This window comes from Rhinatrema bivittatum, chromosome 9, assembly GCF_901001135.1.
Source record: "Rhinatrema bivittatum chromosome 9, aRhiBiv1.1, whole genome shotgun sequence".
Lineage (NCBI taxonomy): Eukaryota > Metazoa > Chordata > Amphibia > Gymnophiona > Rhinatrematidae > Rhinatrema > Rhinatrema bivittatum.
The window spans coordinates 116,191,606-116,212,377 of record NC_042623.1 but is presented as its reverse complement, the minus strand read 5'-3'; the positions used below and the strand labels follow the sequence as shown (position 1 = coordinate 116,212,377).

The window sequence follows — 20,772 nt, the reverse complement described above, 5'->3', positions numbered from 1 at the left end:
CCGCGGCTGGCCCTGCCCCTTAAAGGGGCCAGGCCGCGGAAACGAGGTCGGCCCCAGAGATGACATCACTTGGGAGGGAGATTTAAACCTCCTCCGCCCAGACCCAGACGCCTTCACAATAGGTCTTGCGTGTTGCCATCTGGATTCCCTGCTGACTCCTGCCTGGTTTTTGATTCTGTTTTGCCTGCCGCCTGCCTGACCCTTGGACTGTCTATTGAATTCTGCCTTGCCTGCCGCCTGCCTGACCCTTGGACTGTCTATTGAATTCTGCCTTGCCTGCCGCCTGCCTGACCCTTGGACTGTCTATTGAATTCTGCCTTGCCTGCCGCCTGCCTGACCCTTGGACTGTCTATTGAATTCTGCCTTGCCTGCCGCCTGCCTGACTATTCGGATTGCCTACGGACTCTGTTTGCTTGCTGCCTGCCTGAACCTCGGATTGCCTACGGACTCTGTTTGCTTGCTGCCTGCCTGAACCTCGGATTGCCTACGGACTCTGTTTGCTTGCTGCCTGCCTGAACCTCGGATTGCCTACGGACTCTGTTTTGCTTGCTGCCTGCCTGAACCTCGGATTGCCTACGGACTCTGTTTTGCTTGCCGCCTGCCGGAACCTCGGACTGCCTACTTACCTCGCCTGCTGCCTGGAATTGAGACTTCCACTTTCCGGAGTCGTGAGGCACCCGGTTCTTCAGGTGGGTGTCTCTCTTTCTCCGGGTAAAGGGTCCACAGTATACAGGGTATAACACCCTCACCCTGTAAGCCTTAAAACTCAAGATCTACAGACTTGCTTCTCATCTGGAGCAGCAGAAAAGTTACGGGGCTAACAAGCTAACATATGCTATGGTCTCTGGTTTTAAAATATGGAGTGTTATGCTTAAATTTTATCCCCTTCTCGGAATACCATGCTCCGTCCGTGCCCTCTTATATTTGGTGCACGTACTTCGTACTTCGTGGCTTTTTAAAATTTGTGTTGCGCATGGCCCATATGCATATATGGCTATTTTTGCACAAGCAACACTTTTTTTAAAATCTACCTCTATAAATGAAGAAAGGAGAAAAGTGGAGTTGGGGGAGTGAAGGGAGAGAAATATGGTTATCTACTATTATGCTTTAAGGTTTGTCAATTTATTTCAATATATTCTTTGATTCATGCCATAGATGTTTTGGAACTTTTTGCTTTCCCTTCAGTTTGAGTCTTTTGCTTTCTCTTCAATTCTTCACAGATTGGGATCCTTTGTGCTTATCCCATCTTATCACGAATTGTGTTACTGATTTTGCCCTCACTACCTTCTCTGGAAAGCTAGTTCATGCATCCACCACCCTTTCTGAGAAGATAAATTCTGTTATTCATTATTCTAACCTGTGAGTCTCATATCATGTCCTTCTTTCTTCAATCTCCTTTCTGCTGAAAAAAGTGTGCCTCTTGTGCATTTATACTTTTTGTTATTTGAATGTCTTTGACATATCTTCCTTCCGTCCCTGGTCTCTTCTCCCTTCCAGGTGCTGAAGTCTAATGTCATAACGCTATACCCTGCACCATTTTCTGGATCTCTTTCACTCTGTTTCCTTTTGGAGGTATGGCCTCCAGAAATGGATACAGTACCCTAGATGAGATGTCAGCAATGACATGTATATAGGCATTATTATCTTTTTTCTTTTTTTTTTCAACTATGCACCCTAACATTCCCCTGGCTCTGCTCACTGCTGTGTAGTGCAATTTTGCAACTAGCTTTACGTCTTTCTTTGCACCCTAACATTCCCCTGGCTCTGTTCACTGCTGTGTAGTGCAGTTTAGCTACATTGAGATCATTAGACAGGATTGCCCCTAGGTGCCTTTTCTGCTTGTTGAAAACAGTATTTTGCCTCATATCATGTACTGCTCCCTAGTATTTTTGTATTCCAAATGTATGACACTGTACTTTTTCATTGATAATTAACTGCAAAAAGACAGAATTTTCCAGCTGACTCCTCTACAATATCTGTCATGGAGATATTAGGGTAGATTTTCAGACATGTGCGCGCTACCCGGCGCGCACACATGGATCCCTGACTTTATAACGTGTGCATGTTATAAAATCGGGGGTCAGCCCGCGGCCTTGATCAGTTCCCTCCCAGTCCACTCCAATTTCGGAGTGGACAGGGAGGGAACTTCCCAACTCCCTACACTTACCTCCCTTCCCCTAATTTACCAGCCCCCTAGCCCTAACCTAGGCCCCCCCCCCCAAAACTTTTTATTGTAACTCTTGCGCCTGCCTCGGGGCAGGCGCAGGTTGTGTGCGCCGGCACCTTGCCAGCATGCGATCCTCCGACACAGCGGAATATGGCTGCTGTGCTGGGGGCCTCTAGCCCCGCCCCTCCCCTTTCCCGAAGCCCTGGGACTTACACGCGCGTAGCCGGGCCTTTAAAAATAGGCCCGGCGCGCGTAAGGCCACCTACGTGCATAGGCCTTTGAAAATCTGGCCCATTGAGAAGAATTGGCCCCATGACTGATCCCTGTGGCATGCTACCCATTAACCTTCCTTTTGCAAAGTGAACCCCATTTAACAGTCCACTCTGTTGTCATGTGTGGGATGGTATTGAAAGCTTTGCTGAAATCTAAGTATATCACATAGCTTAGGCACTTGATCTAATTCTCTAGTTGCCAAATAAAAAAAAAAAATTGATCAGATGTGTTTGATAATAACTTCTAGTAGAACTATTGCTGCCTTATGTACTTAGTTCACTGGATTCTAAATAACCTTACTATCCTTCCCATCACTAAAGTCTCCATTAACTTTACCGGTATAAATAGCCTATAGTTTCTAACGTCCTCCCTCTTGGTATTTTCAAAAAGAGGGATATCTGACCTTCTCCAGTCCTGTCTGTATCCAAAGATTTAGTGAACTGATTTTTCAGCAGACCAACCAAGAACCACTTTGAGCTCCTTTAATATCCTAGGACAGAAATTTTCAGATTAGTCCTTTGGACATAGCTATTGTTAGATTTAATTTTCACCAACGATTATGCAGTGAAAAAAAAACCCATCATTGATATCAAAACCATCCCCTGGTCTGATCACAAGCTCATCTCAACCACTATTATGTTTGATTTTGATTTTGCTGATCACTTCCCTTGTGACCTCTCCTTTTCTTTTAGAAAACCTATTAAAGCAGATGATCTAGTTTAATTTTTGTCTCAAGCCATTGATAACTTTTCTTTTGAAAACTCCAAGTTAGCCATTTCATCCTGGAGTGACGTTTTTTGTCTTCTTGCGGACAGTCTTAGCCCTGTTAGTAAAACCATCTCAAGGAACAAAAAATTGGCTTCTCCCTGGTATACTAAAGAACTAAAGCTTTAAAATCCTTCTTAGAAAAAAAGAAAGATTATGGTGTAAACATGCAAGTGATAAGACTCTTGCATCTTATAGAATTCTACTTTCTAAAAATAGACCTGCTATTAATAAAGCAAAGTGCACCTATTATGGGAACAAAATTCATGATTTAAAATTTTATCACAAAATTTCTTTACTCTGGCCCATAGTCTCACCTCTTCTCATGCAGCAAATGCAGTACTTAATTCTGAAAACACTCAAAAGAAATGTGATGAGCTTGCCATTTTCTTTAAATCTAAAATTTCTAATCTCTTAAAAGACTTAGGCCTTATTTCACATCAAAAGATTATTTCAATTGCTTGGTCCAGCTTTGAGCCTGCCATTATTTTAGAAATTTGATCCATTTTATCGAATTTAAAACCTGCTACTCACCCATTTGACACTCTCTCTTAAATACCGAAAACCAGTTATCGATTTAATTTCCCCTCCTATTACTAAGATTGTAAACTTATCTCTTGCTGAAGGGAATGTCCCTGGTCCTCTAAAATGTGCTACTATGAAACCCATTTTGAAAAATAACAAGTCCGATGTCACTGATTTTAACAATTTTAGACCCATTTCCAATCTTCCTTTTCTTGCAAAAGTGACTGAAAAAATAGTTCAGAAACAGTTATCGGATTACTTAGTCAAATGATATACTTTTACCCCTCGCGGTTTGGCTTTAGAAAATTTTTTAGCACAGAATCTTTTATTAGCTTTGGGGTAGATTTTTAAAGAAGGAAGCACACACATGGATGTGCCGATTTTATAACATGTGCATGGAGCGGCCGGGGAGGGAACTTTGTTACCCCCCTGCCCATACTCTCTCCCTCTCCCTCTTTCTCTGTCCTTCCCACCCTCTAAACCCTTTACCCTACCTTTATTTTATGTTGTTGCTTACTGCTCCGTTGGAGCAGTAGCAACTTGCACACATAAGAAATTGCCATGCTGGGTCAGACCAAGGGTCCATCAAGCCCAGCATCCTGTTTCCAACAGAGGCCAAACCAGGCAATTACCTAAACACCAAGAAGATCCCATGCTACTGACACAATTAATAGCAGTAGCTATTCCCTAATTAAACTTGATTAATAGCAGTTAATGGACGTCTCCTCCAAGAACTTATTCAAACCTTTTTTGAACCCAGCTACACTAACTGCACTTACCACATCCTCTGACAATAAATTGTGCATTTAGTGAAAAAGAATTTTCTCCGATTAGTCTTAAATGTACTACTTGCTAACTTCATGGAATGCCCCCTAGTCCTTCTATTATCCGAAAGTGTAAATAACCGATTCACATCTACTCGTTCAAGACCTCTCATGATCTTAAAGACCTCTATCATATCCTCCCCCTCAGCTGTCTTTTCTCCAAGCTGAACAGCCCCAATCTCTTCAGCCTTTCCTCATATGTTCCATCCCCTTTATTATTTTGGTTACCCTTCTCTGTACCTTCTCCATTTCAACTATATCTTCATTGGCGGCCTCTTGACTTTATGGATCCACAGTGTTTATCCCACGCCCCTTTGAAGTCCTTCACAGTTCTGGTCTTCACCACTTCCTCCGGAAGGGCATTCCAGGCATCCACCACCCTCTCCGTGAAGAAATACTTCCTGACATTGGTTCTGAATCTTCCTCCCTGGAGCTTCAAATCGTGACCCCTGGTTCTGCTGATTTTTTTCCTACAGAAAAGGTTTGTTGTTGTCTTTGGATCATTAAAACCTTTCAAGTATCTGAAAGTCTGTATCATATCACCTCTGCTCCTCCTTTCCTCCAGGGTGTACATATTTAGATTCTTCAATCTCTCCTCGTACGTCATCCGATGAAGATCCTCCACCTTCCTGGTCGCCCTTCTCTGTACCGCTTCCATCTTGTCTTTGTCTTTTTGTAGATACGGTCTCCAGAACTGAACACAGTACTCCAGGTGAGGCCTCACCAAGGACCTGTACAAGGGAATAATCACTTCCCTTTTCTTACTCGATATTCCTCTCTCTATGCAGCCCAGCATTCTTCTGGCTTTTGCTATCGCCTTGTCGCATTGTTTCGCAGACTTCATATCATTAGACACTATCACCCCAAGGTCCCTCTCCTGCTCCGTGCACATGAGCCTTCCCCCCCCCCCCCCCCCATCAAATACAGTTCATTCGGATTTCCACTCCCCATATGCATGATTTTGCACTTCTTGGCATTGAATCTCAGCTGCCATATCTTCGACCACTCTTCCAGTTTCCTTAGATCCCGTCTCATTCTCTCCACTCCTTCCGGCGTGTCCACTCTGTTGCAGATCTTAGTGTCATCCGCAAAAAGACAAACCTTACCTTCTATCCCGTCCACAATGTCGCTCACAAAGATATTGAACAGGACCGGTCCCAACACCGATCCTTGCGGTACACCACTTAAAACCGCTCTCTCTTCAGAGAAGGTTCCATTTACCATCACACATTGTCTTCTGTCCGTCAACCAATTTGCAATCCAGGTCACCACCTTGGCACTCACTCCTAAGCTTCTCGTTTTATTCACCAGTCTCCTGTGCGGAACCGTATCAAAAGCTTTGCTGAAATCCAAGTATATGATATCGAGTGCTCTTCCTTGATCCAATTCCTTGGTTACCCAGTCAAAAAAGTCAATCAGATTTGTCTGACAGGATCTTCCCCTGGTGAATCCATGTTGCCTCTGGTCCATCAATTCTCCGGACTGTAGATAGTTCACTATTCTCTCTTTCAGCAGTGACTCCATTACTTTTCCCACCACCGAAGTGAGGCTAACCGGTCTGTAGTTGCCAGCCTCCTCCCTGTTCCCACTTGTGATTTAACTACTCTGAATAATTTTGTATTGTCAGCAAATTTGATAACCTCACTCATCATTTTCCTTTCCAGATCATTTATATATATATATTGAAAAGCACCGGTCCAAGTACAGATTCCTGAGGCACTCCACTGTTTACCCTTTTCCACTGAGAAAATTGACCATTTAATCCTACTCTCTGTTTCCTATCTTTTAACCAGTTTGTAATCCACGAAAGGACATCGCCTCCTATCCCATGACTTTTTAATTTTCTTAAAAGCCTCTCATGAGGGACTTTGGGCCTCATTTTCCAAGCAGTTTACCGCGTGCGATAAATTCGCAAATTAGTAATTTGGTATTCAGGGGGCGGAGTTGGGGCAGAGCATATGTAAAGCAGAAACCAGTTTATCGTGTGCGGCGAAACAGCCACAGTGTTAGCGCGGCTGCTATCGCGGCTAATAACTACAACCCTCAAATTTGCGTTATGGGCCAGTAAAGGGTTATCGCCGTCCACGATAGTACCAGACAGCCCGTTTGAGAGAGAGAGAGAGAGAGAGAGAGAGAGAGAGAGAGAGAGAGAGAGAGAGAGAGAGAGAGAGAGAGAGAGAGAGAGCGAGCGCCTTACTATAGTGCCTATACCCTAGACAGGTATTTTAATCCCTATGGGAGGGCCACCTACTAACTCGGGGTGGGGATTAGGTATGAGCGTCGGGGGTTGGGGCCACGTTCGCATTCCACATGAGACCTACGGAAAGAACAGTGGTCTCTAGTGAAGATTTGCTGGCCGTCAGAGTGAGGAAACTCACTCCAAGAGGAGATTTAGGCAAGACTTCCCTTGGGTAAATCCATGTTGACTGTGTTTCTTTAAACCATGTCTTTCTATATGCTGTACGATTTTGATCTTTAGAATAGTTTCCATTATTCTTCCCAGCACTGAAGTCAGGCTCACTGGCCTATAGTTACCTGGATCACCCCTGGAGCCATTTTTAAATATTGGGGTTACATTGGCCACCCTCCAGTCTTCTGGTACAATGGATGATTTTAATAATAGGTTAAAAATTTTAACTAATAGATCAGAAACTTCATTTTTTAGTTCCTTCAGAATCCTAGGATGCCTACCATCCGGTCCAGGTGATTTGCTACTCTTTAGTATGTCAATCTGGCCTACTACATCTTCCCGGTTCACAGTGATTTCGTTTAGTTCGTGTGACTCATCACCACTGAAAACCATCTCCGCAACTGGTATCTCCCCAACATCCTCATTGGTAAACACGGAAGCAAAGAATTCATTTAGTCTTTCTGCAATGGCCTTATCTTCCCTAAGAACCCCTTTAACCCTTCGGTCATCTAATGGTCCAACTTACTCCCTCACAGGTTTCTTGCTTTGGATATATTTTAAAAAGTTTTTATTATGAGTTTTTGCCTCTATGGCCAACTTCATTTTAAATTCTCTCTTCGTCTGTCATATCAATGTTTTACACTTAACTTGACAATGCTTATGTTTTATCCTATTTTCTTCATATGGATCCTTCTTCCAATTTTTGAAGGATTTTTTTGGCTAAAATAGCCTCTTTCACCTCAACTTTTACCTATGATGGTAATCTTTATGCCTTCATTCCACCTTTCTTAATGCATGGAATGCATCTGGACTGTGCCTCTAGGATAGTATTTTTAAACAATGTCCATGCCTGTTGAACACACTGGTAGTCCCTTCCCCAGTACAGTGGAAAATGGTTGCTGTACCGGTTGCCTTCAGCCCCACCCCTCTCTGCCCCCCAGATTGCCCCTCCCCGCACTTTCCCCACCCCTTTAGGTGGGCCCGGCACTTTATCGCGTAATGGGGGTTGAGCGCGTGGCTGGGCCCCTTTGAAGATGCGCGCAGTGTGTGCAAGACCCTGCCACACGCATGGGGGATTAAAAATCAGGCCGTTTATCTGACACAGTACTTAGAGACTTTGAGTGGCCAGTCCTATCTACTGATCCTATTAGATTTGTCAGCAGCATTCAATACCATAGATCATAACATATTAATTCAAAGATTAGTGGCCATCGGGTTGAAAGAGACAGTACTTTCTTGGTTTATATCTTTTCTCTCTGATCGTCATTTTCAAGTTAAATTTAATACTTCTCTCTCCAGGAAAATGAAAATTGATTCCGGAGTACCATAGGGGTCCTTGTCAGCAATCCTTTTTAACATTTATTTACTATCCTTATGTAAATTGCTGTCCAGATTAGGTATTATTCATTTTATTTATGCCAGCTTTTAATTCCCATTTAAGGTGTCTATTGAAGAATCTCTAAGTTATTAGAAGTTTATATGTCTCCCATAAGACAATTGCTCTCACACATGAAGCTGATTTTAAATAGCCAAAAAACCGCAATGATTTTATTGAATAGGAAATCAACTCTTGATAAAACAATTCACTTCAATACTGATTTTATGCAGATTAAATCAGCTCACCAGGTTTGCTATTTAGGTATTATCATTGATCAAGAATTGCATCTTAAATGTGACATAAAATGGAAAGTCAGAGATGGTTACCATAAATGACATGTTCTTATGTGCTTAAAACCATTATTAGAATTCAATGATTTTCACACTATTCTTCAATCCTTAATTTTCGACTATTACATCGCTCTCTATTTTGGTCTACCAACTAATTTGATTAGATCTTTACAATTATTGTAAAATGCATCCATGAGAGTGTTATGTGCAGGAAAGAAGTTTGATTATATTACACATACCTTAATAACCCTACATTTGGCTTCTTATTAAACATAGAATTGATTATAAGATAATCTGTTTGATTCATAAATCTTTAAATCACGATAGAACTGAATGGTTTAATGCTGCTCTTCATTTACACATTCCTGAAAAGAATTTGAGATCAGCAAATAAAAGTTTACCCAATGTTCCTTCTATTCGATCTGCTCATTTACCTGAGGTAAGAGAATAATTTCAATAGCGGGCCCAAAATTGTGGAATTTGCTCCCTATTGAGTTAGGACTCCAAAAGGACTTTTCAAAGTTTAAAAATGACCTCAAAACCTGGTTGTTTAAAAAACCATATGAAAACTGAGCATTAACCAGCATTATATGTTTGAGATGAGCTCCTTCCATGGTTAGAGCAATTATATTTTTATTCGTATTTTACTTATTTTAAAATTTGTACGTTACTTATTTATTACTTTTTGTGCCGACATACTTTTATTATGTTTTTTTTGCCTGATTTAATGTACTTTTATTATGTTATTTATAATTTGGTATTGTTATATTGACACCGTTAAGATTGTCTACAGATTGACGGTATATATAAAAAAAATAAATAAATAAAATATCCAGTCAGATTTTTAGGATATCCACAATGAATATACATTAGATAGATTTGCCTGGCATGGTTTCTGATCTATGCAAATCTAACTCATTCCTGTCCATCTGGCTGGCTAGATATTTATTTATTTATTTATTTTTATATACTGGTATTCAATCTGGAATATCACATCGGTTTACATTGTAACTTGGTTCTAAGAAGACAGGGCCTTCTTATTTTAGATTATAACTTCAAAATTAATTCTTATTTTACATTTTAAATTCAAAGATAATACTTACAGTAAAATTTAAACGGGAACAACAATATGTCCTACAGAGTATCTTATAGTATAACAACATGAATTAAGTAACTTACAATAATTAGGATATAACTTCAATGGGATACAATGGAGCAGAGGCAACATATGGAGAGCAATATATTTTTTTTATCATTTTAAATTATTGGGTGTAATTTGATGTTTCTATAATTTTGAATCATTTGTTTTTTTGGGGAAATATTAGAACATTTTTTAAATTATTGGATGTTTTATTTATCAGATGTTTTGAAATGTTATTGATGTTTCAGAAAGAACAAATATATGCAAGCTTTTAAAAATTATTGGATGTTTGTCGGATGTGTTGATATTTATTCTTTTTATTATCATGGTTTTAATATGTCCTGAGGACTGAGTTGAGAACCGCAGTCTTAGTATGTATTGCCTTTCGTCCAATAGCTCTGACAAATTCAGTTCTACTTCTCCACAGACCCACTCATTTGTAAATGTGGCATCTAGCCTATTATGTGTACCCATGCTAACAATTAGCAATCGTTCTTCAATTACTTCTTCAGTGAATATTAAATACTAAGTATTTGTTTAGCATTTCCAATTTTTCCATGTTGTCCTCTACACCAGGCTTTCCCAAACCCTGCAGCCAGTTGGGTTTTCAGGATATCCACAATGAATATACTGAATCTTCAGTGGGTATCCTGAAAACACAACTAGCTGTGGGGTCACCAGGGCAGATTTCGAATACCATGCTCTTTTCCATCTTACAAGTACACCTCTATGTGGCAGTCATTTCTATCATGGACCCCCATCGCATGATGTTCCAGGGTATTGCCTATGGATGACCATGAACCCTAGAGGACCTGGCCCTAGAGGTCCTGGCTGGAGCTCATGTGCGACCATGTCTCCTAGAGATCCTGGCTGGAGCTCATGGAGAAGTATTTCAGGTACCACGAGTCTAGCCCAGGAGCTGCACTTAATGCTGATGATACACTGACATCGGGAGAGCATCAGACCCCCCTCAACACTGAGCATCGGAAAGGACAGTAGGGATAAACTATCTCTCTTCCTGTTCAAAGAAGGCCAAGGATGATTTGACTGTTTCAGCTCTGGCATTAAGGAGGACTGATACCAAGCATCCAAAGAAGGTGAAGAAGCATTGGCTTTGGTCTCCATTGATGCATGATGCCAGGAGTGAGGACATTTGGGCTGCGGCCACAAAACCCCCGAAGCATTCCCTTAGAAAGATCTCATTCCTGATGTAACAGTCTCCCTTATTTCCTAATAAAAATTCCTAGCTTCAAAGTAAAACTGATTTCCAGGTCCCAATTTGTCTCCAGAGCAAACTCTTAAATTCAGAGGGACATGACCAAAATAATCTGACATGAAACCAAAATTTCCTATTTTAGTTGATTTATTACACAAAGTACAATTCTAACAGAAAGATAAAAAAAAAAAAATAGTCCTAAGCCAATAGCCAATGCCCCGATCAAAACAGGGACAGGGTTTTGACTAGATCATAGAAAACAGTCTGGATCCCTATACTCTTGCCAGAGGACCTTCTGTAGGTGGCAGGCTAAAGTTTAATGTAAACCATTGCACCAATGTAACTTCAGATTCATGAGTTCTCAGCATAATACAAAAAGGGTTCAGATTACATCTATTAGCTCTTCCACCAAATCATTCCCAAGACGCCAATTGGGTGAAGTCTCCACATCAGGACATGCTACAGAATGAGCTTTCTTCCCTCTTAGATGAGCAATGCAGTCAAATCTGTTCCATCAAGGATAAAACGGCATGGATTCAGGAGGACTCAATCCAATCCTAGACCTAAGGACCTTGAACAACTATCTAAAAAGAGAAAAGATTTCCTTGGGCACCTTAATTTCTTTTCTACAAATTAGGGACTGGCTATGCTCTCTTTTTATCTTAAGGATGCTTACATTCACATAGATTTTCAAGTCACAGAAAATATCTCAGATTTGTAGTAGGGGACCGTGCCAGCTTTTGGCCTGATGTCAGCCCTATCAATCTTAACAAAATGTCTCACTGTAGTGGCAATGCAGCTATGCAAACTGGAGGTGCAGGTTTTTTCCTACCTGGATGACTGGCAAGTCAATTGCACATATCAGGCAGGTGCTACAGAATCTATGTGCAAAACCATATCACACTTGAGCCCATCATCTCAATTGCAATTTATAGGAGCTCTGCTAGAAATGACAAGCAAAAGGCTTCCTTCCACAACAGAATACTATCACACTTATATCCACAGAGGAAAGGAGTCAAGTGACTCAGCAGGAATCAGCATGGGACATGTAGAGGATGTTGAGCATTATGGCCTCAAAGGTACACTTTACTCCCTTGGCATGTCTCTATATGAGAAGAACCCAGTGGACCTTCAGATCACAGTGGATTTGAGCTACTCAGGATCTTTGAGAGAGCATCTGTGTCACTCAGCTGCTCAGAGACTCCCTGTCCTGGTGGCAGGTTTATTCCAATCTGACCAGATATACTGTATACCTTTCCAGATTCCTCCAGTCCAAATTATCCTGACTGTAGATATGCCCAACCTGTGGGAAACCTATGTAGAGAGGGTTCTGCACTTAAAGCCTTTTGTCTGCTCAGGAAAAGCTTCATCAGATAAATTTCCTACCTGGCAGGTTAGAATGTCCTTGTAGACATATTTAATCAGGTCCTGGTACTCCATGAATTGGCCCTGGAATAGAGGATAACAAGCAAGATATTCCATGAATGGGACATATTCTTGGTAGATCTGTTTGTCTTGCCAAAACAGGAATATCCCGCTCTTCTGTTCCAGGAAAGGGACACTGTGCAAACTAGCCTCTGATGTCTTTTCCCTCAATTTGAGTAAGGGCCTACTGTATGTGTATCCTCCAGTTCTACTCATTGTGAAGCTGAGGGGGAACCAGGAAGCCATGATTTTCATAGGCCTCTTTTGGCTAAGACAGATTTAGTTATCACTCCTGAGAGAGACTAGGGAATCATCCAGCTCTCATCTCTCAGGATCAAGTTGTGCCAACCCAATGTCAGATCCATTGCTCTCTCAGCTTGAATGTTGAGAGTAATTGCAACCCCTGGATCTCTGAGGATGTGTTTTGTGTTCTGTTAGCTTCAAGAAAGGTATCCACAAAGAAATTCTATGGAATAAAATGGAGGATTTCCTTGCAGTGTGAGCAAAAGGTCTTAGACCTTTTCTACTGCTTTGCACAAAACCCACTGGATTACCTTCTTCATTTATCTGTCGGGTCTGAAGACCAACCCAGTAAGTGTTCATCTCAGTGTAATTGGTTCTTATAGCCAGTATGTAGAAGGTAGACCCATCTCTGTACAACCTTTGGTTGTCTGATTCTTGCGGGGCCTGCTTAATTTGACACCTCCCATCAGGCTTTCTTTTGTCTCTTGGGACCTCAACCCTGTACTGCCCATTACATTCAAATGGCCTGAAATATAAGGGTGCTGTGATGGGGGTTCTCTGTGAAGACAGACTAGTTGGTGGCAGTGGAGAAAAAGAAATATAACTGTCCAAGCCAAGGCTATTGAAATTCTAAAAGTATGCCAACATGTCAAAAGTCAGCATCAAGTTGTTTTCTGCCTTCTTGGCTCAACTGACAAATCATATGAGTTTCATATGACTTTCTCATATAGGGGCGGATTTTAAGAGCCCTGCTCGCCTAAATCCGCCCAAAACCGGGCGGATTTAGGCGAGCAGGGCCCTGCGCGCCGGTAAGCCTATTTTACATAGGCCTACCGGCGCGCGCAGAGCCCCGGGACTCGCGTAAGTCCCGGGGTTTTCGGAGGGGGCGTGTCGGGGGCGGGCCCGAACCGCGCGGTGTTTTCAGGGCGTGTCGGGAGCGTTCCTGGGGCGGGCCCAGGAGCATGGCTACGGCCCGGGGGCGTAGCCGCACCCTCCGGACCCGCCCCCAGATCGCGTCCCGGTGCGCTAGCGGCCCGCTGGCGCACAGGGATTTACTTCTCCCTCTGGGAAGCGTAAATCCCCGGAGAAAGGTAAGGGGGGGGTGTAGACAGTGCCGGGTGGGTGGGTTAGGTAGAGGAAGGGAGGGGAAGGTGAGGGGAGGGCGTTAGAGGATTCCCTCCAAGGCCGCTCCGATTTCGGAGCGGCCTTGGAGGGAACGGGGGTAGGCTGCGCGGCTCGGCGTGCACCGGCTATACAGAATTCATAGCCTTGCGCGCGCCGATCCAGGATTTTAGTGGATACGCGCGGCTCCGCGCGTATCTACTAAAATCCAGCATACTTTTAAGCGCCAGCAAAAGTACGCCTATTCGCGTTTTTTGAAAATCTACCCCATAGTTTATAAGATAAAATAACATCAGTCAGTTGGAAAATATTATGCAAACAAACTAACCCATTAGTGTATAAGTTTAGGGATGATGATTACTCTGCATTGTTTGGTAAGCTGCAGCTTATAATATGTCTTATAACTAAAACTAATTTATTTTTCTCTTATTGGCTGTTGGTATTCAATGCTTTCTAGTGCACTCTACAGTTTTGGAGCCTAATGTGAAGTGGCTTTGGAAGGGGGGTCCATTTGTTTGGCAAGTAAGGGATTTTCCTTTCCCGTAGTATGGGTAACCTGTGTTCTCTTCCCACACCTAATGAAACACGTGATTTGGGCATTTTGCAGTATGCCAACAACTAAGAGAGACATTTTACTTTAGGGTTAGTAAGAAGGCAGATGATAACCTTAGGATGATGTTTAGTTTGGTAAAATGTTTGCTAGGTCATGATAGAGGGAAGTATCTGGTATGCGATGATTTTCTTGATTGTGAGAGTAAGGCTACCTTTTCTGAGGAAAAGATTGCCTTTGAAACAGGAATGTGAGGGAGGTTTGACTATAGATATTTAGGGGATAGAAAGAGAGTTCTTGGTTGCTTCCTATGTTAGTAGGGTTTAGGAAAAATTGGAAAAATTTGTATCTGACACTTGTTTATTTAGTCATATTTGAAGATAATTAGGAAATCTTATTTTCCACTGTATCCTTGTTCTTCCTTTTTGATTAATGGTTTAGCTGATGAGGTGGTGTTGGGGTTGTTGAAATTAGTTAATTTTTCTTTGAGTGAAGAGCTTGTCCCTAGAGTATTGCCAGCTTTGATTACTGCTAATTTAAAGAATAGTAAATTAGATCCAAGAGATTGTAAAAGTTATAGACCTGTGACTAATAGTGTGCTTCTCCACCCGGTTCTTGGGACACACTTAACCAGTCAGGTTTTTAGGATATCCACAATGACAATGTATAAGATAGATTCACATGCACTGCTTTAATTGAATGCAAATCTATCTCTTGTAATTTATTGTGGATATCCTGAAAACCTGACTGGCTAGGTACACTCTGAGGACTGGGTTGAGAAGCATTTGTCTAATATACCTTTGATGGCAACGTTGTTGGTGAAGATTGTTACAATCCAGATTTCCAATTTATTGGAATATACTAGGAAGCTGGATGAGGCACAAGCTGGATTTAGATGGGGTTGTATTATGGAAATCATCTTGCTAGCTTTGATGGAGAAGTACTACCCCAGTTAATGTTAACCAGATGTTCTTAGTGGTGTCACTTGATTTATCCAGTGCATTTGATTAGTGGATCATGTGATATTGGTACCCCATGGAAGGAAAGTGGGAATAGATGAGAAGTTTTTGGGATGGATTACTTCTTTCTTACAAGGGCATTTGCAGATGGTTATTAATTTTCAAGAGTCAAGTTCCTCCTTTAAGGAGGTAATGGGATGCCTCAGGGATCATTGTTGTCCCCACTTCTTTTAGATTGTATATTTAGCTCCTCTAGGAAAGTTGATTCATACCTTTGGCTGCATTCCTTTTAACATACAGATGACATTTGGATGATAGCCCCATTAGGGTGTGATACAGATGAAAAGATTGGGCATCTGAATGATTGTTTACAGGCAGTTGGGGGTTGGATGACAGAAAGCAAGTTAGTTTTCAAACCCAAATAAGACTGAGGTATTGCAAGTCGGGGCTGCTTTTGATAAATGTAGGATAAACATTGGGGAGGGGTTTAGGGGGTTTGTGATGGAGGAAGTTAAATCTTTAGGAGTCAGATTAAATTGTACTTTGACTATGGAAAAGTAGGTGTAGTAGGCAGCACATAATTCTTACTTAAGATTGAAATGGGTGACACAGTTGAAACCATTTCTGGAATTTAAAGTTTTAAGATCAGTGGTGTTTGTAAGACTCTTAGGGGTAGATTTTAAAATGTGCGCATGGTTCCCGAAATTTATGCACGCGGCCTTTTTAAAATCACGGTGTTAATATTGATAGATTACTGCAATGCCCTTTATTTTGTTACCGAGCGCGTGGAGCTCGGTCGCCTCCATAGCAGGTGGTGAGCCCTTGGGCCACGGCAAGACTCAAGGAGGAGCCCCAAGCCACACCGTGGGAGGTGAGCTGGTGCAGGCATGGTGAGGCAGGCAGGAACAGAAGCAGGGGGTAAGGAGCGGAGTCTGACCCTCAGCCGGACCTGCACGCCCATGGCAACCAACACAGGGATGTTGATTGATGAACGGTCCTCCGACTGTTCCAAGCCCTTTCGGACCTACCGCTGGGTTCGGCATAGGGCGGCAGGACAGACAGAGGCGAGGGCAGACAGAGTCCTTAACATACTGAAGACATCAGACGGGGGCTGAAGCAGACATCCAAGACAGGGCTGAAACAAGACACCAAGGCAAGGGCTGAAGCAGGAAACGGGCACTGTCTCTCAAGGCGCCCTACACAGCCAGCACGGCTGGACTGGTCACGGACCACCCTGTCCTACAATCGCGGGAGCGGACACGTGCAGGGAAGAGGAAGCGGTGGGTACTGCACTCCTGGCAGTCAAGGCAGGGTAGGTTGCTGCACTCCTGGCAGCCTAAAGCAGGATTTGCTGCACTCCTGGCAGCCTAAAGCAGGATTTGCTGCACTCCTGGCAGCCTAAAGCGGGGTTTGCTGCACTCCTGGCAGCCAAAAGCAGGAACTGGATCAGGCACTGGAACGGGAACAGACATCAGGTAACATCAGGCACAGACATCAAGGCAGAGACAGGACAAGGAGCCATCAAAGCAAGGCTGACCACGGAGGACCTGGATCAGGAGAGGTTACAGGCACCTGTAGAACCCAATCCAAAGGCAAACTGGAACTGAAGAGGAAGTCATTTTATACAGCTGATGTGGGCAACTCCCTGGGAGGAGTTTACTTGGACCGCCCCTCGCTGGCCCTATAACTGAGACGGAGAGCTGCGGGCCGGCCCCTAGGGAGAAGGGCGTGGCCAAACAGGAAGTCCAAACGCAGCCAAGCAAGCCACAGGCAGGCCTCAGGAACAGCTAGGCATCCCAGGCCCTGGAGCACATCTTGGATGTTACACAGGCGAGGCCCTGGATTTGAAGCGGCCTCCGGTGGAAAGGTGAGATACCACCTGTAGCGCAGCAACAGGGGGGATCGTAACATATTTGGGTTTTCTTGAAAGGGTGTTAAGTTGCAGATAATACAAAATATGGCACAAGGAATTCTGTGTGGGAGATCTAGTTTAGGAAGGCTGCAGCTCCCCTTTTAAGGAAGCTCAATTAGCTACCCATTAAAGCATCCTGCAAAGTTTAAATGTTTGGCTTTGGCATTCAAGATTTTGAGAGTAGATTGTTCCCAGCAGTTATCTAACTAGTTAAGTTGGAGATGCTCTGGGGCGGATTTTAAAAGGGCCGCGCGCGTAAATCCTTCCGGATTTACGCGCGCAGGGCCCTTGCGCGCCAGCGCGCGTAAAGCCCCGGGACGCGCGTAAGTCCCGGGGCTTTCGAAAAGGGGCGGGAGGGGGCGTGTCCGGGGGCATCCCTGAAATGACGCAGCGTTTCGGGGGCAAGCCCGGAGGCGTGGCGCCGCCCGGGGGCGTGGTCGAGGCCTCCGGACCAGCCCCCGGGACCGGAGGACGGAGCGGGGCTGCCGGCGACCCGCGCAAAGTTACGCCTGCTTTCAGCAGGCGTAACTTTGGCAACAAAGGTAGGGGGGGGGTTTAGATAGGGCCGGGGGGGTGGGTTAGGTAGGGGAAGGGAGGGGAAGGTTGGGGGAGGGCGAAGAAAAGTTCCCTCCGAGGCCGCTCCGAAATCAGAGCGGCCTCGGAGGGAACAGGCAGCGCACGCTGGGCTCGGCGCGCGCAGGTTGCACAAATGTGCACCCTCTTACGCGCACTGACCCCGGATTTTATGATATGCGCGGCTACGCGCGTATCTTATAAAATCCAGCATATTGTTCACGCCTGCTGTGCAAACAAAAGTACGCACTCGCGCAAGTATTTAAAATCTGCCCCTCTAATTGCCCTTTAAGATTTAGTCAGCAGTTAATGCTGCCCCTCTCCCTGGTGAGGGATTTCTGTCATATTAGAGTCAGAATCTGATATTTTCTTCAATAGTCCCAGTTTGGTGGAATGAGATGCTGACTAAAATCAGGGAAGAGAAAGAATTGATATTTTTTTAGGAAATTAAAAGCCTGGTTGATTACTGAGGTGTAGAAGGATGGTGGGTAAGATAACTGAATAACCGGAAATTGACTTTCATTATGATGGCTGGATGGTCCAGTTATGTAGTCTTATGTTGTAGAATTATTTTAGTTTTGTTTAGTTTTTATGTATTGTAACTTGATGTTTTAATTTTATATATCTTTTGGCAATTTATTAAAATTTAAAGCAATTAATAAATATTGTAAAATAGATTTTAGGCATTTTTTATTTACCTCAGATACACAGGGCATACCTCTGGAATACTGGGTAGGTTCCCCTAGTAGATTCAGGGTGAATATAAGGTCTTATAAATTTACCTTGATATCCAGGCTTTGGGAGTTCCTTTGTGGCGTGAGCTGGTGACAGTTTACCTATGGAGTATTGAGGAGAGTTGGTTGGGTGAACCTAGTCATACTCAGGCACATGAAGCAGTGCTTGGCCTAGCAAACAGTTTACCTCTTGTAGTGCTGAGAAGGAGATCTCAGATTAATGATTGTGACTTGAACCTCAGAGTTAAAGCCCCTGGGAAGAGACAGCCAGAAGATAGTTTCTCAGACTAGTAATATTTAGGGACTTCCAGGGTAATAGTTTGCTTGAGACTGATTATTGCATGTTTGTTTTATCTGTATAGCTGGAGTGTAAAATAAATTTAAATTTTGGGTAATGCATGAGTGAGCCAATCTTGTGTTTAAAATTTTTTTTTTCCATAAGCTCCAGGACTTAGCTTATTGCACAGAAAACAGGGTTCTCTTCACAGAATCTTGCCCATTGTGATAAGAAATTGCTATATTTTCATGTCTGTTCTTGTTGGCTGGGTCAATGCTACCTCAGTTTTAAAGGGTTAATGGGCAACCACTTTTGTGTGTCTTTATCACCTCCCTTTCTTTTTTATCTGTGCTGTGAGTGCCAGCACCAGCAAAACCCATGTCTGTGATGCCTAGTAGGAAAAGAATGGTGTATAAGTAATAATATGGAGATGATTTTTTTTTTAATTTTTATTGCATTTAAAATTTTTAAAACAAACTGTTATTTAGATATATAATAAACAGAAATATCTCAATCTCTTAGTTTACAATCCTTTGTTTACATTACTATATATCTTAAGATCAGGTAATAATGGAAACAAACAGGAACATGTGAGAGCATTGGTAGTTAAGTGCACACTGAAGCAGTAAACAGAAGAAATAACATTATACCATTACAAATTGTCTAACTCCTACATCTAATCATTTATTTACCCTCTCAAAGCATTCTCTATGAGTGTGAATCAAGATATGTACGAAGCTGATCTGGTTGACTAAAAACATAGGGCTGGAGTTTAAAAGCCCTGCGCAAGTAAATCCGGCCGATTTACGCGTGCAGGGTGCCGGCGCGCCTATTTTGCATAGGCCGCCGGTGCGCGCATAGCCCCAGGACGCATGTAAGTCCCGGGGCTTCGTAAAAGCGGCGGGAGGGGGCGTGTCTGGGGCGGGTCCGGGGGCATGGTGCCAGCCTGGGGGCATGGCCGAGGCCTCCGGACCAGCCCCCGGGTTGGGTGATGGCACGCCAGCAGCCTGCTGGCGCGCACAGATTTACGCCTGCCTTGGGTAGGCGTAAATCTGCCGACAAAGGTAGGGGGGGTTTAGATAGGGCCCGGGGGGGGGGTGGGTTAGGTAGGGGAAGGGAGGGGAAGGTGAGGGGAGGTGGAGGGAACAGGCAGCGCGCGCCGGGCTCACAAATGTGCACCCCCTTGTGCGCGCGCCGACCCCGGATTTTATACAATACGTGTGGCTATGCGCGTATCTTATAAAATCCAATGTACTTTTGTTCATACGTGCGCTGTTTTTGAAAATGTACCCCATATCTTGTATCTCGATGTTTAATAAAACACCTACAGGGATATCTTAGAAGAAATTGAGCACCTCTCTCTAACACCTCCGTTCTCATAACTATAAATTTCTTGCATCTGAGCTGAGTAGCTCGTACTACATCAGGAAAAATTCTTATACGATGACCGTAGAAATCCTGATTTTGATACCTAAAGTGTAATCTTAATACTGAGTCTCTCTCTAATAATGAAGAATATTGAACTAACAAGGTAGCCCTTGTGTCAATTTTCATCTCATAAGATTTTTCAAGAAAATCTGTAAGATTCAGATCAGGTTTGTTCGAATTCTCTAAATTTAAATTACTTTCTCTATCTTGTGGTTGCTGTAAATAATTTTTTGAAAGTATAGGAATAGATCTGAATATTTTAGAATATTCTTAAAATAACTTTTAAATAAGTCTATTGGAGATGCTAGATGTATTTTAGGAAAATTTAAAATTCTAAGTTTAAATTTCCTAAGTTGGTTCTCCAAAATTTCAAATTTATCTTCATGTTCTTCCTCAGATCTTATTAAATTTATCTGTACTTTCTGAATCTCCTCAACTTTCATTTCTAAAGTATTCACATTTTTATCTAAAGTATCATTTTTACCCTGCACATAGATGTTTTTATTTAAAGCTTCCTGGACTGTGACTGTAAGATTATTAATAGATTTTTGCATTATAAC

General features: G+C 43.0%; 1 long non-coding RNA gene across 1 annotated transcript in view; it reads left to right on the top strand.

The window, feature by feature from the left end:
• The first annotated feature begins 352 nt into the window (after positions 1 to 352).
• Positions 353 to 20,772, top strand: part of LOC115099095 — a 91,785-nt gene continuing 71,365 nt past the window's right edge. The window contains exon 1 of the long non-coding RNA XR_003858683.1: positions 353 to 689. This is a non-coding gene — a long non-coding RNA (uncharacterized LOC115099095). The remainder of the gene's footprint in view (positions 690 to 20,772) is intronic.